Below are 13,998 nucleotides of genomic sequence, written 5' to 3'. Positions count from 1 at the left end.
ATCAAGGCCTTTTCCACTTGGTTGGGTACCAAATGCATCACACAGATTCTCTTTACATATAAGAATATTATCTACTGTTGTGGGTAGATTTAAGTGTAGTGCTAAGGGCAGCCTAATTAGATTAAGCTTGTCCTTATTGCACAAGCATAAATTTAAAAATTATGTTAAACCACTGTTGGAAAATTTAAAATAATAATTAAAAATAAGTTTTAATCCATTAGCAAGGAAATTTTCTTTTTAACTTGACCTTTCTTCATTGTATTTTGTTTTGTTTTGTTTTTTTGTCTTTTAAAAAAATTCATCTTTTTGCTATTATTAATAAAAGACTTATTTGGTATTTGTTTAAAAGTTCCTCATATGGGGCACCTGGATGGCTCAGTCGGTTAAGCGTCCGACTCTAGATTTCAGCTCAGGTCACGATCTCAGGGTCCTGGGATGGAGCCCAGGGCTCAGCAGGGAGTCTGCTTAAGATTCTTTCTCCCTCTCTCTCTCTCTGCCTCTCCCCTCCCTTGTGCATGCACGTGTGTGCTCTCTATCTCTCTAAAATAATGAATAAATAAATGTTTAAAAATTGTTTGTATGTCCTATCTCAAGGTTTTCCATCAGTGTCTCAGATTGGCCTATAGAGGTGTTCCACATTTCACATGTCAGAGGCCCCGTTTGTCTATGTTTTACATATTAGATATCTGCTGTATATAGCAGGTACCTGTTTTGGGGGAAAGGAGGGGTTCTAAACTAAATGAAGTTTTCAATTACAAATTGAGAATGTTTTTAGTCTTCATTTCACAAAATTTTGGAAGGAGTATATTGGCTTGTTATGAATATATGTTTCCTATAATAAAGTCATCTGGTATTTGGTTGAGATGTCTTTAGATTTTATATAGGACTGTTCAGTAAATATAATCATCAGTTTTATAGAGTCTATATAAATAAGTGCTTGCTAGTGTCCACATAGGTTCCTTCTTTCCTTTGGAGAAAGCAAGTTCTCTAACCAGTTTTATTGAATTGCTTAGATAGACAAGTTACAATGTATATGGTGTTCTTGGAGAATAAAAAAATCACAGTTGAGTATATCCAACTTCCAATTTCTGAAAGAAAAAGAAACACTGTATTATACTGTCCATAAAATCTGTTTCTAGGAAAGTAAGCTTTATTTGCATCACTGGGCAGAGGAGTCGGGTTTTTATTTTTTCTGCGGAAGCCCCGCAGAGACTGGCTCACATTACCTGCTGTGATGTTACTGTGAACGGAACATGGGTACCTTTCAACAGATTCATCCTGGAGATCATGTGAGTCGTCACATACCTTCCCTCCTCCCATCTGAAACCCCTTAGTATTCTGGTGACCAGTTTGAATGGTCTCAGCTGTTGATACTTTAGGAAGGGAGTCTAAAAATTAGGAAGACAGATTATATATATATGTGTGTGTGTGTGTATATATATATATATTTGATACCTGGGTCTCCTTCCTGCTGTGTGACTTTGGACAATTCATCGAACTTCCCTGAACACTGGTTTCCTCAACCATGAAAGAAAGGGAGACAATAAAGCATTCTTGTGAGCATTAAATTGGTTCATCTATCTTAGGATTATCTTACGGTCCAGGTGTGAGTTAGGTGCTCATTAAGTTGGTGAAGGCAGCTAAATATTGTAGCGTCACATTGTAACGCAGAGGAGTTGTCTGACAAGCACAGCTAGAGAAGAGCATTTGTTGATCCAAGTATAAAGCCCCCGATTAAGCTGGAAGGAGAAAACTATCTAGTTTCAAGATGAGCTCACTGTCATAATGGCCCCAGATATTTCTTTCTGAATATAGTATGCTTAAGTTATATATATTTATTTCTTTAAAAGAGAACCAAAAAATGGCTGTAAGTAAATTTTCACTTGCATTTCTTAAAAGAAAAAGCCAAGTAAAAAATACCTGGTATGCTTGATTCCATATATATTACAATTTTCCATAAACTCAGAGAACAACCTTCACAAAGTTACTTATTTAAGTCTTATGGAAACTGGAACATTGACATGATATTACTCCCAGGATCCTAGAGGAATCTTTCTAAAACTGTGAAGATGGCATATTTATATTTATAATCATGAGTGTGAAATCTTCAGCATTTTTCTTAAATTTTGAGCCCAGTCTCTAGTTAATCTGTAGAGCTTAATGTGTAAAACAAAATAGCCCACAGAACTGCTTACAGATCAGCAAGACCATTTGGGGATAAAGATAGAAATCACAGCCATGAGCTAAGAAGTTGTGCTCAGTTCTTGACCAGTCTTTCCAATATCAATGGTTCTGTCTTCTCAGGTGTCCAGGGCCCACATCTAAGTGACCCTCACAAGTGTTTCCTCAACTAGCTCTTTACAGTGTGCTATTCTATATCCGTTAGCCTCCCTCCTTGGCTCTACCATGACCTGATTTTCCTGAGACTCATTGTTTCGTGGATTATGTGTGCTACTAGTAATAACTAACTAAAATCTGAATTAGTTCATGTGATTCCTTTCCCAAATAATACGGAAAGTTATAATGAATCTCCATAAGAAAATGGCCAGTTTCCAGTTTTAGTCACTATCAAAGTTTCACTAGAAAAATAATATGGAGCAAGCCCAAAATTTGAGAAGTCTTTAATAATAATCAAAGCCACTTTCCACTAGATATAAGGACAAACAATCTTCCCCGACACTCCCAGTATCTTTTGTTGTAGAAGAATCATAGTGCCGTCTATGTCCCCTGCCTCCCACCCACCTTAAATACATCTGGTGGTCTGGGAGAGTGTCAGGTGCAAAAAAGATGAGCAACCAAATATTGAAATCATTACAAGGGAGCATATGGTTAAATTTCAAGGATCATTTAGCAACATGTAATATCTGAAGGCTTTATGAAGAACTATGTGATTTCTTACCTTGTGCTTTCTCCATATGGAAAGATAATCTTACAAACACTTGCCCTAAAAAAACAAAAACAAAAACACTTGTCCTGTGAGATTGTGCCATTGGAGACAACATGGTTGGAACTAGAGGGCATTACGCTAAGTGAAATAAATCAGATGGAGAAGACAAATACCATATGACTCCACTCATGAAGTGGAATCTAAAAAAAATGAATAAGCAAACAGAAAGAGTCAGGACTGTAACTACAGAGAAGAAACCGACGGTTGCCAGAGGGGAGAGGGGGTGGGAAGTTGGGCAGAATGGGTGAAGGGGAGAGGGAGATGCAGGCCTCCAGTTGTGGAATGAGTAAGTCACAGGAATAGAAAGCAGATGATACTGTAATGGTGATGGAATGGGACAGGCGGTAGCTACACTATGATGAACGCGGCATAATGTATAAACTTGTCAAATCACTCAGTCGTACACCTGAATGCAATGTTGTGTGTTAACTATACTCGTTTTTTTTTTTTTAAATGTCATTATCAAAAAGCAAAAACAAAAACAAAAAACTTTTCCTAAAAAATTTGCTATCTTTTCTCCACGGGAGCCCCAGTTGTCCCTGTTAACTCATGAAAAAAAAAAATCAAAACAATTGAGTTATCTGGATAAAGAGTACTTCTTTTGTTTTATGTGTTTTTTACTATTAATCAAGATGTTTGTCCCTTCACATTTTAGTCCATTAGGAACTCATTCTAACAATTTTCTTCCACTGGGGAAAAGAAGGCTTGAACAAGTGTTTACTAAGAACCATCTCTTTGTGTTGTGCTTCCAAGGAATTTATAACTATTGTTGAAACAATACCTCTATGATTTGTCAGAGGACACTGAAGAAGAGATCTGGAGGTTGCGTCCCAAAACAAGAGTTAGAGCTTGTCTGCTACTTTCACAATTCACTTTTAAAAATAGAATTGTGCTGGGGCGCCTGGGTGGCTCAGTCCTTGGGCATCTGCCTTCAGCTCGGGCCCTGATCCCAGGGTCCTGGGATCGAGCCCCGCATTGGGCTCCCTGCTCGGCAGGAAGCCTGCTTCTCCCTCTCCCACTCCCCCTGCTTGTGTTCCCTCTCTTGCTGTGTCTCTCTCTGTCAAATAAATAAATAAAATCTTTAAAAAAAATATAGAATTGTGCTAAAAATAGAATAAACAATAGAATCAGGTAGACCTGGGCTTAAAGGACGTAATATCGTCTATTTACTCACTCTGTGACCCTGGAAAACTTACTTTTAACTTTTGTACTTCTCAATTTCCACATCTGTAAAATGGAAAAAGAAATAACTATTTCTCAGGGGATCCAGTAAGCACCGAAGGTGATAATGTGCCTGCCAAGTAGTAAGCAATTTATAAATGTCAGTTTCTTCACACTCTCACTCCATTAATTGACAATTAAGTACATTTAATGTTTAAATTTGCAAAGGAGTTTAGTATTTTTCAGTTACAAGTTGAAATCACGATTCACAAATGTTTTATAACCAATTTAATATCAATCAAAATATTCTCACCATTAGAGTCCCATGTTGACAAGATTTCATTTTAGATGAAATCTAAGAAGACATTTAGATGTCTTTTTCTATTACAGAGCATATATATGGAAGAATATTCCAAACTTTAATTATATTTACTCAGTTCAGATGGATTTATGCTGCAGCTGCCTCAGTTTGGGCCTTTTCTCTAGGTTCCTGCAATAACCTCCTGGCGGCTGTCCTTGACTACAGAGCCAGCTCCGCCACGTTCATCCACTCCACAGTAGCCATCCTCTGCACTGGGTCTCCCAGACACTTGGGATTGTCTCTCTACCATGCCCCAGAATCTTCAAGAGTTTCCCATTACCGAAAGATTACCTGGCATCCAAATGTAATTTCTCAGCCTCCCTTTCCCATTGAACGGACCTACCTGTCAGGTGTCCTCACATTCTCCCACTCAGCCACTTCAATAACACCCACAGTGGCTATTCACAGGGCTGCAAACTCAACATGTCTTGACTGTTCTCACCACCATTGTACAAAGAATTCCTTTGGTAGGGAAGTCCCCTGAGGCACCCTGTCCCCAGCCCCATTTTTGTCAGTCATCAAAGTCATTTAACTCTTACTATTCTGAGAGGCTCCATGTCCACTGAAGGCCAAGTGAGCTTTCAAACCAACCCTCTAGTAGATAATAACTCTTAACTTTGGACAAATACATACACCAAAATCCAAAAGCAGGAAGACTCTGAGATTGACACTTGACTGAGGGGAACAGCACCTGGTGAGTTTTTATTTTTACAGGTCCCAGCTGGAGAAGAGGCTGCAGTCTGTACCATGGAGGTGCCAAAATTCTGATAGAAACCCACAGTTTGTATGGTTTGAAGAACCAGGATAGAGAATTCAGGGAAATCATAGCCACTCAAAAGTAAGAAGGAATCCAGGAAAGAAGAGAGCCAGGGAATAGGAGCCCCCACTTCTCTGTGTTGACTCTGCTCCAATCTTTGGCCAAGCCACGAACAGCTCATTCACTGGCCAGGATGAGGTATCGCAGCCAAGCCTGAGGGAAGGAAACTTGAGTGGCTGCTTAGAGTCTGAGTCTGCCGTTTGAGTCCAACCAGGTTAATCATCTGCAAAAACAGGCAAAAATATGTCAGTACTTTTCAGGGGAGTATAATCAAATTCAGAGTCTTCAGAACAACCTTCACAGTGTCCAGGATATAATCCAGAATTGCTCAAATAGGAAGAGCAGGAAAATATTTGAGAAGAAAATTTGAGAAGAAAAATTTGAGAAGAAAATATTTCTTCTCAAAAGAGAAGAAATCCATGAAGACTGAGCCTGAGACCATTTACATGTTGAAATTAGCAGGTCGGATTTTAAATCAGCTATTATAATGCTGTTTAAGAACATGAAGAAAATTATGTCTGCCAATGAATTAAAATATAAAGAATTATTTTACAAAAGCCAAATGGATGATTTTAAACTACAAAATAAAATATATGAAATCAATGATGCCTTTCCAGGAAACTTACCTAGATTCTCATCTTTTAGTTAAAATTAACCTTCTCTTCATTCACAGATTGATATTTGTCCTTCTATTATAGCAATTTGTGGTCTTTCTTCTGTGATTTATTTATGTACATCTCTTACTCTCTGATTATAATTCCTGCCATCATTCATTAAATATTATCCTCCAGCAGGAGAAACCTAGTATACGTTCTCAGAATTGGCAACACTGGGAAATGGTTACCATCTTGTGCACTGGAGTCAGCCATCCTGTGTTTGATTTATACCTCCAACAATCCTACTTAACTCATCAAAGGCTCCATTTCCACATCTATAAAACCACAAGAATAATAATTGTGAAAATTAAATGAAGTAATGCATAGAAAGCAGCACATTTGCTAATTTATTCTACAAAATGTTTTGACCACCCACCCATTATGGAACAGGCATTCTGCTAGGTGCTAGAGATAGAGCAGTAAGGACCTTGTAAGGTCCCAACCTTCTTGGAGTTCATAAATGAGAGAGGGGAGACATTAAATAAGTAAAGAAACAAACAACTGCTCTATATTTAATAAGTGCTGTGAAGGAAATAAATACTAACTGAATAGAAGGAGTTAATTCAGTTACAGTTTAATGAACGGTGGTTATTTTGTTATTATTATATAATTTTTTGTTCCCCACAGCACTACGCCCATGCTTTGGAGAAAGTGTATGTGTAATGAACATTTGTTAAATTTACTTTCTAGTTGCTTCATTTGCATTAACTACTTCTTATAATAATATGAAAGAAAGGGCAATGGGCTACATGGTACGTCCATAGCCAGACTGGCCCAGCACAACATAGGGCATCTGCTACTCTTTCCCTTCTGAAGGTCTAGACCATTTTAGAAGGAGAAAGTATTTGTTTAAATGCAATGTAATATATTCAGTAATTAAATCTAAGAGAACGGAGATGTGGTGCTCAAGGGAGTGACAAATTTGAATTTGACTAGCCAGATTGTTTGTCCTTGGAGGAGGCATTAGCAGCTAATCTAGGGAGGGAAATTTGTTGTTAAAAGCAAACATTAGAATATAATAACTAAACAAGTGGTTTGACATGTGGTGCATTAATTGTGCTAATTGTAGGTTAAGAAGAGGTAGATCTCACACTGCTAAATGTTGATTACAAGCTGGAAATTGCTGCACAGGAATTGTGGTTCTGTGCTTTAGCGAAAGAGGTTTGCTTTTGTTTGAGTCTGTTTGGGTGCGGGGTGGAGAAGCATTGCTAGAAAACAATTAAGTTAGTTTGTGACACTAGACCCCTTAGGGAGAGTTTCAGAGGCCTGCTGTGATTAAGCCCTTAGGACACAATTTCAAACAAGCTTTTCTCCATTTGAGGTCTCTTTTATCCCACTCCCTCTCTGCAACTTACAAGACACACTTAACACTCACAAACACAGACTTTAAAAAAATAATAATAATGTGCACAAAGCCTGTGCATTGCTGGGAATGCAAGTAAGCACCCATGAAGAAACATAACAAACAGCACTAATATATGTTTTCTTTCAAAAAGTACCAAGGTAGAAACCCCACGGAATTATCTCCGCCTTATTTCTCTTAAGGTCAATATGTAACTCACTAGGTCTAAAAGGGGTTTTTGCTTGTTGCTTCTTGTTTGCTTTCTTTTTAGTGGCTTGATGATATTCAGAAAATTTATAGTCTCTGTAACTAGAGACTGAAACTTTAAAATGGACCACAAGTTTCTTCTGAGTTTTTAAGTGGCCCTTCAAGCTCTCTGGCTCACATACATTTCCATTGTTCTAAGGGTTAAAAACTGCACTATCACAATGACAAGCCTTATTACTCAGTCAAAGTAAATGGATCACCACATAACCTTACAGAAATGTTCTTCCTTAAGCTATTAAAACATTCCATGCCCTTAGATGACAACAATTTCTCTGCCTTTTGAAATTTCTTTTCTATCCTGCAGAGTTCATAGAGATATGCTTGGTTAAAATCAACTTATATAAAACTATGCACTGTAAATTCTGACACTTCTGTTTGAATCTCTTTTCAAACACTTGTCTTTGCTCACCATAATAGATGTCAGTTCTTCTGATGTAGTTCAAGCATGAGCTTCATATGAAGACTCAGCTATGTCTATTGCATTTCTGAAGCTACTACTCACTGAAGTTTTGTGCTGTTTGACATCAAAGATAGGCAAGAATCACCTGCTGAGTTCACATGCATGGAGCAAAACATCTTCAAATCACTTTTGCTAGACAAAAGTTTTTTTTTTTTTAATATTAAGCTTTCACTATCGTGTGGACTTAAAGACAAATGCAGTCCTCATTAAGGTCACAACATTGTATTATTAAAATATGCATCAGGAGCTCTGAATTTAGCTAACTTTAAAACCAAAGGTAATTTGTGTGGTTGCTTCAGATTTGAACTGAGCTGCAAAGAATTCAGCATCATTCAGACATTCAAAATGTGATTTTTATTCAGTACGCAGTTATTTTGCTCAAAGGTAAAAAAGCACTTTAAACAGTCTCAAACCAAAAGAGAATCTTCTAATATTTCCGACTTTAATAGACGTCCTTGACATCAATTAAAGAGATAATTCCATTCAAAATAAATACTGTATACAGAGTATTTGAAAACTATAGATTTTTATTTTTAAAAATTCTACTTAAATTTATAATGATACAGGGTATATCTTCCCTTTTTTAAAATAAAACAATAACCACAATAATTTTGAATTTTTCTAAGCAATGTAATTTGGCATTACTTTTGTTAAACATCAGTATTTCTTATGACAGAATAAAAATGATGTTACTAAAAAGATGTGGACATGATGTTTTTCCTGTCAGTGATGTTCTGGATAAAAGTTTTAAAATTTGGATTCCAGGGGCGCCTCGGTGGCTCAGTCGGTTAAGCATCCGACTCTTGATCTCAGGGTCTTGGATCGAGCGCCATGTCAGGCTCCGTGCTCAGTGTGGAGTCCGCTGGAGATTCTCTCTCCTTTTCCCTCTGACCCTTCTCCCCCTGTGTGCCCTCTCTCTGTCTCTCTCTCAAATAAATAAAATATTTAAAAAACATAAAAAATAAAAATAAATTAAAAAATAAAATTTGGATTCCAAATTACTGAGTAATTAAACTCCATGGAAGGTTAAGTGCATGATACTAAAAATGAAACGAAGGCTTGAACATGCCCAAGGGTGGGCCCTTTTGGTAATTTGCATTTTAAATACCACTAGTTTTCAAACTTTGGTTTTCATAGGATATTATTTTAAAACTTTGGAAGGATATCATACATCTATAAATTTTTATTTGTGTATTTAGGATATGTTTTTAAATGGTTTTAAACTATGTAAACATAGTTACATGGTTTAAATGGATATGGTTTGCCATTACCATTATACTTAAAGGGGTACATATATATAATATGTATATTTCTATATTATTATATTTATATAGGCATTTTAATGCAAGAACACTGAAAACATCTAACTTCAAAAATAAGTCACTAGATTGTTTTACTTTGCCATGAGTCAGTATTTAGAAATTCCTACACGTTTTTTCTCCCGCCAATCCAGATACGCCCTGTGCTGATTTGTGGTCACACATATCATTCAACTCAAATCGTCTTAGTGGTGAAGGGTTTGAATATAGCACAAGGACAGAAGAGAAATATGTAGAGTTTTTTTTTTTCAATCCACAAAAAAAAAGAAAAAGGAATGGAGAAAGAGATAAAATGTCATGTCAGTATAATCCCTTAGCTAACTAGTCAACCAGAGAATGACCACTCAAGTCCAGAGTACCTATCCCTTTCTTTATTGCAATCACATTTTGAATTATCTTTCTATGCTATGAGAGACTCTGATTAAAGAAATGTTCTCAGTTTCATATCAGGAAAGGGTATAGTTAGGAGTGGAATCAGTCCAGACTTTAACCAATGTTGTCATAGAGCAAAGATAAGAAGGAAAACAACAGAAGAGCTGCTGTATGGCACTTGATTCTATTTTAGTTTCCTTAAGAGTCACTATTCATAAATATACTAAATTTAATGTAAATGCGTTATTTGTGTTTGAGATAGAGATTGTCGGCTGCACACCAAAGTCCAAGTTCTTTGCTTTTTCTGGGGTATACAACTATGCTACACTTTCTCTTGCAGTTAAGTGTGTTCATATTATTGAGTTCTAACCAATAGAACGCGACCAGAAGTAATGTGTGCCACTTTCAGATCCATACCTGACCCATAAAATCCTCCCTTCGTGTCACTGCCCACAATCTTAACTTCCGGTTTGAAAGGCATGTTTTGAAAACTGTAGGGCCTCTGACAGTCTGGGTCCCTGAATGACTGCATGGAAGAGAACCATGCTTTGACTTATTTACCCACCAAAATAGTTTCATGAGCCTGAAATAGATTTGTGTTGTGTTTGTACCAGTATACATTTGAGGTTCTATTTATTATAATTGATAGTCTACCATTGACCTACATGTGGGGCTCTACTAAGGCCAAGAGTTAGCCCTACCTCTAACCTACAGTATTGAATTTTATTTTCAAATTATCTAACAAACTTTTATTTTTTTTTAATTAATACAGGTGTGTGTTTTGTGCTGGATGGTCCATGAAGGTTTAACTGTCACAAGGCGTTCCCACAGCTTTCTTCTGAGAATAATGGTCTCTGAGATATGATAATACTCCACTGACCATAACCAATTGGTTGGAGAACTGACACTGTTGCTAAACATCTGCTCTAAGAAACTTGTCACTTGGAGGAATGAGAGAGAAGAATAAGTGGAAGTACAGAAAGAAAATTAACTTATATCTAAAAATTAGCCATACTATACAGATTCTCCTTGACTACTTTTAAGTGCAAAGCATTAGAGAAGGTTTTTTTTTTTCTGTTGCTATCGCTGTATAACTAATCTCCCCAAAACTTAGTGTCATAAAACAACCATTTTATTATGCTTATGGATAATGGGGTCTGGAATTTGAATAGTCATAGAAGGAGTGGATTTTCTCTGTTCCACAATGCCTAGCATTCCAGATAGAAAGATAGGAAGGCTGAGAGTGACATAGCTGCGAGGGGTTAGAACCATCTAGAAGCATCTTCTTTCTCATGGCTGGTGGTCATGCTGGCTGTCTGCTGGGACCTCAGTTGGGTTGTCAGCCAGAACACCATCATGTGGACTGCATGTGGCATCTCAGCATGGGCTTGATTGTTTCGGCTTCCTTGCAGAACAGTGGCTGGAGTTCAAGAGCAAACATTCAAAGAAAAACACTATGTTGTCTTTCCTAACTCAGCCTTGGACATGACATAGCATCACTCTACCATCATCTTGAATCTGGCCAGGTTCAAAGGGAGGAAACAAAGATTCTGTTTCTCAATGGGTGGAGTAGTGAACTCACATTATAAGAAGATTATGTGGAGGGGCACCTGGGTGGTTCAGTTGATTAAGTGGCTGCCTTTGGCTCATGTCACAATCTCAGGGTCATGGGATCGAGTCCCACATCAGGCTCCCTGCTCAGCATCTGCTTCTCCCTCTGCCCCTCCCCCCGTCCATCTTGTGTGCACTCTCTCTCTCTCTCTCTTAAATAATGAATAAAGTCTTTTAAGAAAAGAAGATTATATGGAATGGGAGATATTTTAACAACTATCTTTGGAAAATACCATCTGTCACAAGGTCATTAAATGGAGGCTATACATACATTAAATATAGTATAATAATATTTAGGCAACAGAGAAGAAATTATGTAGAATAGCTAAGACAGAAAAATGGAGAAGGAATTCTGCTTCTGCCTATGGCAGAGTCGCCGCTACAAATGGAGTTAGTTTGTAAAAATCCTTGTATAGTGAGAGTACATATGTGTGTATGTGCATCTGCATACATACACACAGGTATATATATAGGCAAGCACACGTATGTGCATATACACATACATCATGTGTGTATGTGAACTTGTGTGCATAAAAGCTTTATGTTAAGAATTAATAAAGGGGTGTCTCAGATGGTTAAGCATCTGCCTTTGGCTCAGGTCATGATCCCAGAGTCCTGGGATCAAGTCCCTCATCGGGCTCCCTGCTCCTTGGGAGCCTGCTTCTCCCTCTGCCTCTCTCTCTCTCTCTCTCTCTCTGTCTCTCATAAATAAATAAATAAAATCTTTAAAAAAAAAGAATTAATAAAGAACTGCTACAAATCAATAAGAAGATAGTCAACTCAATTTTTTAAATATACAAAAAGCAAGAGCAAGCACTTTTTAAGAAAGGTACCCAAATGGCAAACAAGCTTAATTTCAGTACTTATCAGTGAAATGCAAATTAAAACCAAAATGAGGTGCTACCTGAATGGCTAATATTTTGTTAATGCTTCTACACATTTCTTTCTTTCTTTCTTTTATTTAGGCTTTTATTTTAATTCCAGTTAGCTAACATACAGTGTTATATCAGTTTCGAGGGTACAATATAGTGATCAACACTTCCATACATCACCCGGTGCTCTTATAAGTGTTGGTGGTAAAGTGGGGCAACCAATGAGATTATACGTTGGTAACATCTCTTTAGAACATTCTGTGGTAGTATCTACTGAAGCTGAACATATGCCTAGTTTATGTTTGGAAATTCCAGTCCTTGATATTTATTTGCTGAAATGTATGCATATGTTTATCAAAAGACGTGTACAAAAATGGTTATAGAAATATTACTCATAATAGCCCATAACTGGAAGCCAGCTAAATCCATTACCAGTAGGATGGATAAATAAATCACCATATATTTGTGAAATGGAATATTATACAGCAATAAAAAACCAGTGACTCTCTATGGCTACACAAAATGACATGGATGAATTTCACAAACATAACATTGTGACTGAAAGAGGCCAGGCCCTAAAGGCTACATATGATATCATTTGAATTATATAAAGGTCAAAAACAGGGAAAGCTGATTTATGGTTATACCTGAAAAAGATGAATTTTTGGTATGTAGCTTATATCTCAACCACTCTGACTATAAAAAAAAATTAATCTGTATTCATAGACTAGACAGTTGTTTACCTTTGAAAGGATGTTTACTGGGATGGAGCAAAATAAATGCTTCTGGAGTCCTATTACTGTTCCTTACTCCTATAAGGATGGTGGTCATCTGGGTGTGTTTCCTTGTAAACTACCGCAATTTGTTTACTTAACTGTGTGTATGTTATACATCAGAAGAAATAAAGTTTTTCTTCTTTTTTTTAAAAGATTTTATTTGTTTATTTGAGAGAGAGAGAATGAGAGATAGAGAGCACGAGAGGGAAGAGGGTCAGAGGGAGAAGCATACTCCCTGCCGAGCAGGGAGCCTGATGTGGGACTCGATCCTGGGACTCCAGGATCATGACCTGAGCCGAAGGCAGTCGCTTAACCAACTGAGCCACCCAGGCGCCCAGAAGAAATAAAGTTTTTCTTAAAAAAATAAATGGAAGTATCACCCAGAGGAAGCAATTGAAGTTAGATTTTGAAAGGACAGCAAGATGCCTGGGTCATGGAACCCCTGTTGTGATCCGAAAGATGTGCTAGACCTCCACGGGGCCTTCTGTGCCCGCGTGGTGTCCAGTGCTTCTAAGAGGTAAGTCGAGCACAGCTCCCCATGCCCGGGGCAACTGGAACCCGGCTTGGTTTCTTACAACTTGAAAAAATGCTAACAACAACAACAATTTAGTCAAATATGAGAAATTGCAGGATAAGAGAAGAGCAGTGAGAGAACGTGATGTTGTATAAGTAACAACTTAGAGGCACAGTTTGAAATATTCAACCATAGTTCTGACTTTTTTGTGAAAGTCCAGGCATGGAGCTTTCCATTGATTTGCAATATTAGCAGTGATGAGCAATATTTTAATCAAAAATAATAACAATGATGGAGAAGAGTGTACTGTGCTCTGTCTTCTTCTGAGGCATTAGTTAATGTCCATACGAATGAACTGACCCATTGGGTTTGGTGAAAAAAAATGCAATATAGAAGAAGAGTACAACTCCAGTTTTCAGGGAGTTGATGATGCACCAGATTTAAAATCCTATCCACCAAAAATATACATGTTTTCTGAGGTATTTGGTTGTGTTCACTTCATGTGACTCATTCATTCATTCAC

The sequence above is a fragment of the Zalophus californianus genome, chromosome 12 (genome assembly GCF_009762305.2).
Source record: "Zalophus californianus isolate mZalCal1 chromosome 12, mZalCal1.pri.v2, whole genome shotgun sequence".
In the NCBI taxonomy this organism is placed as follows: domain Eukaryota; kingdom Metazoa; phylum Chordata; class Mammalia; order Carnivora; family Otariidae; genus Zalophus; species Zalophus californianus.
This window is presented reverse-complemented; position numbering follows the sequence as displayed.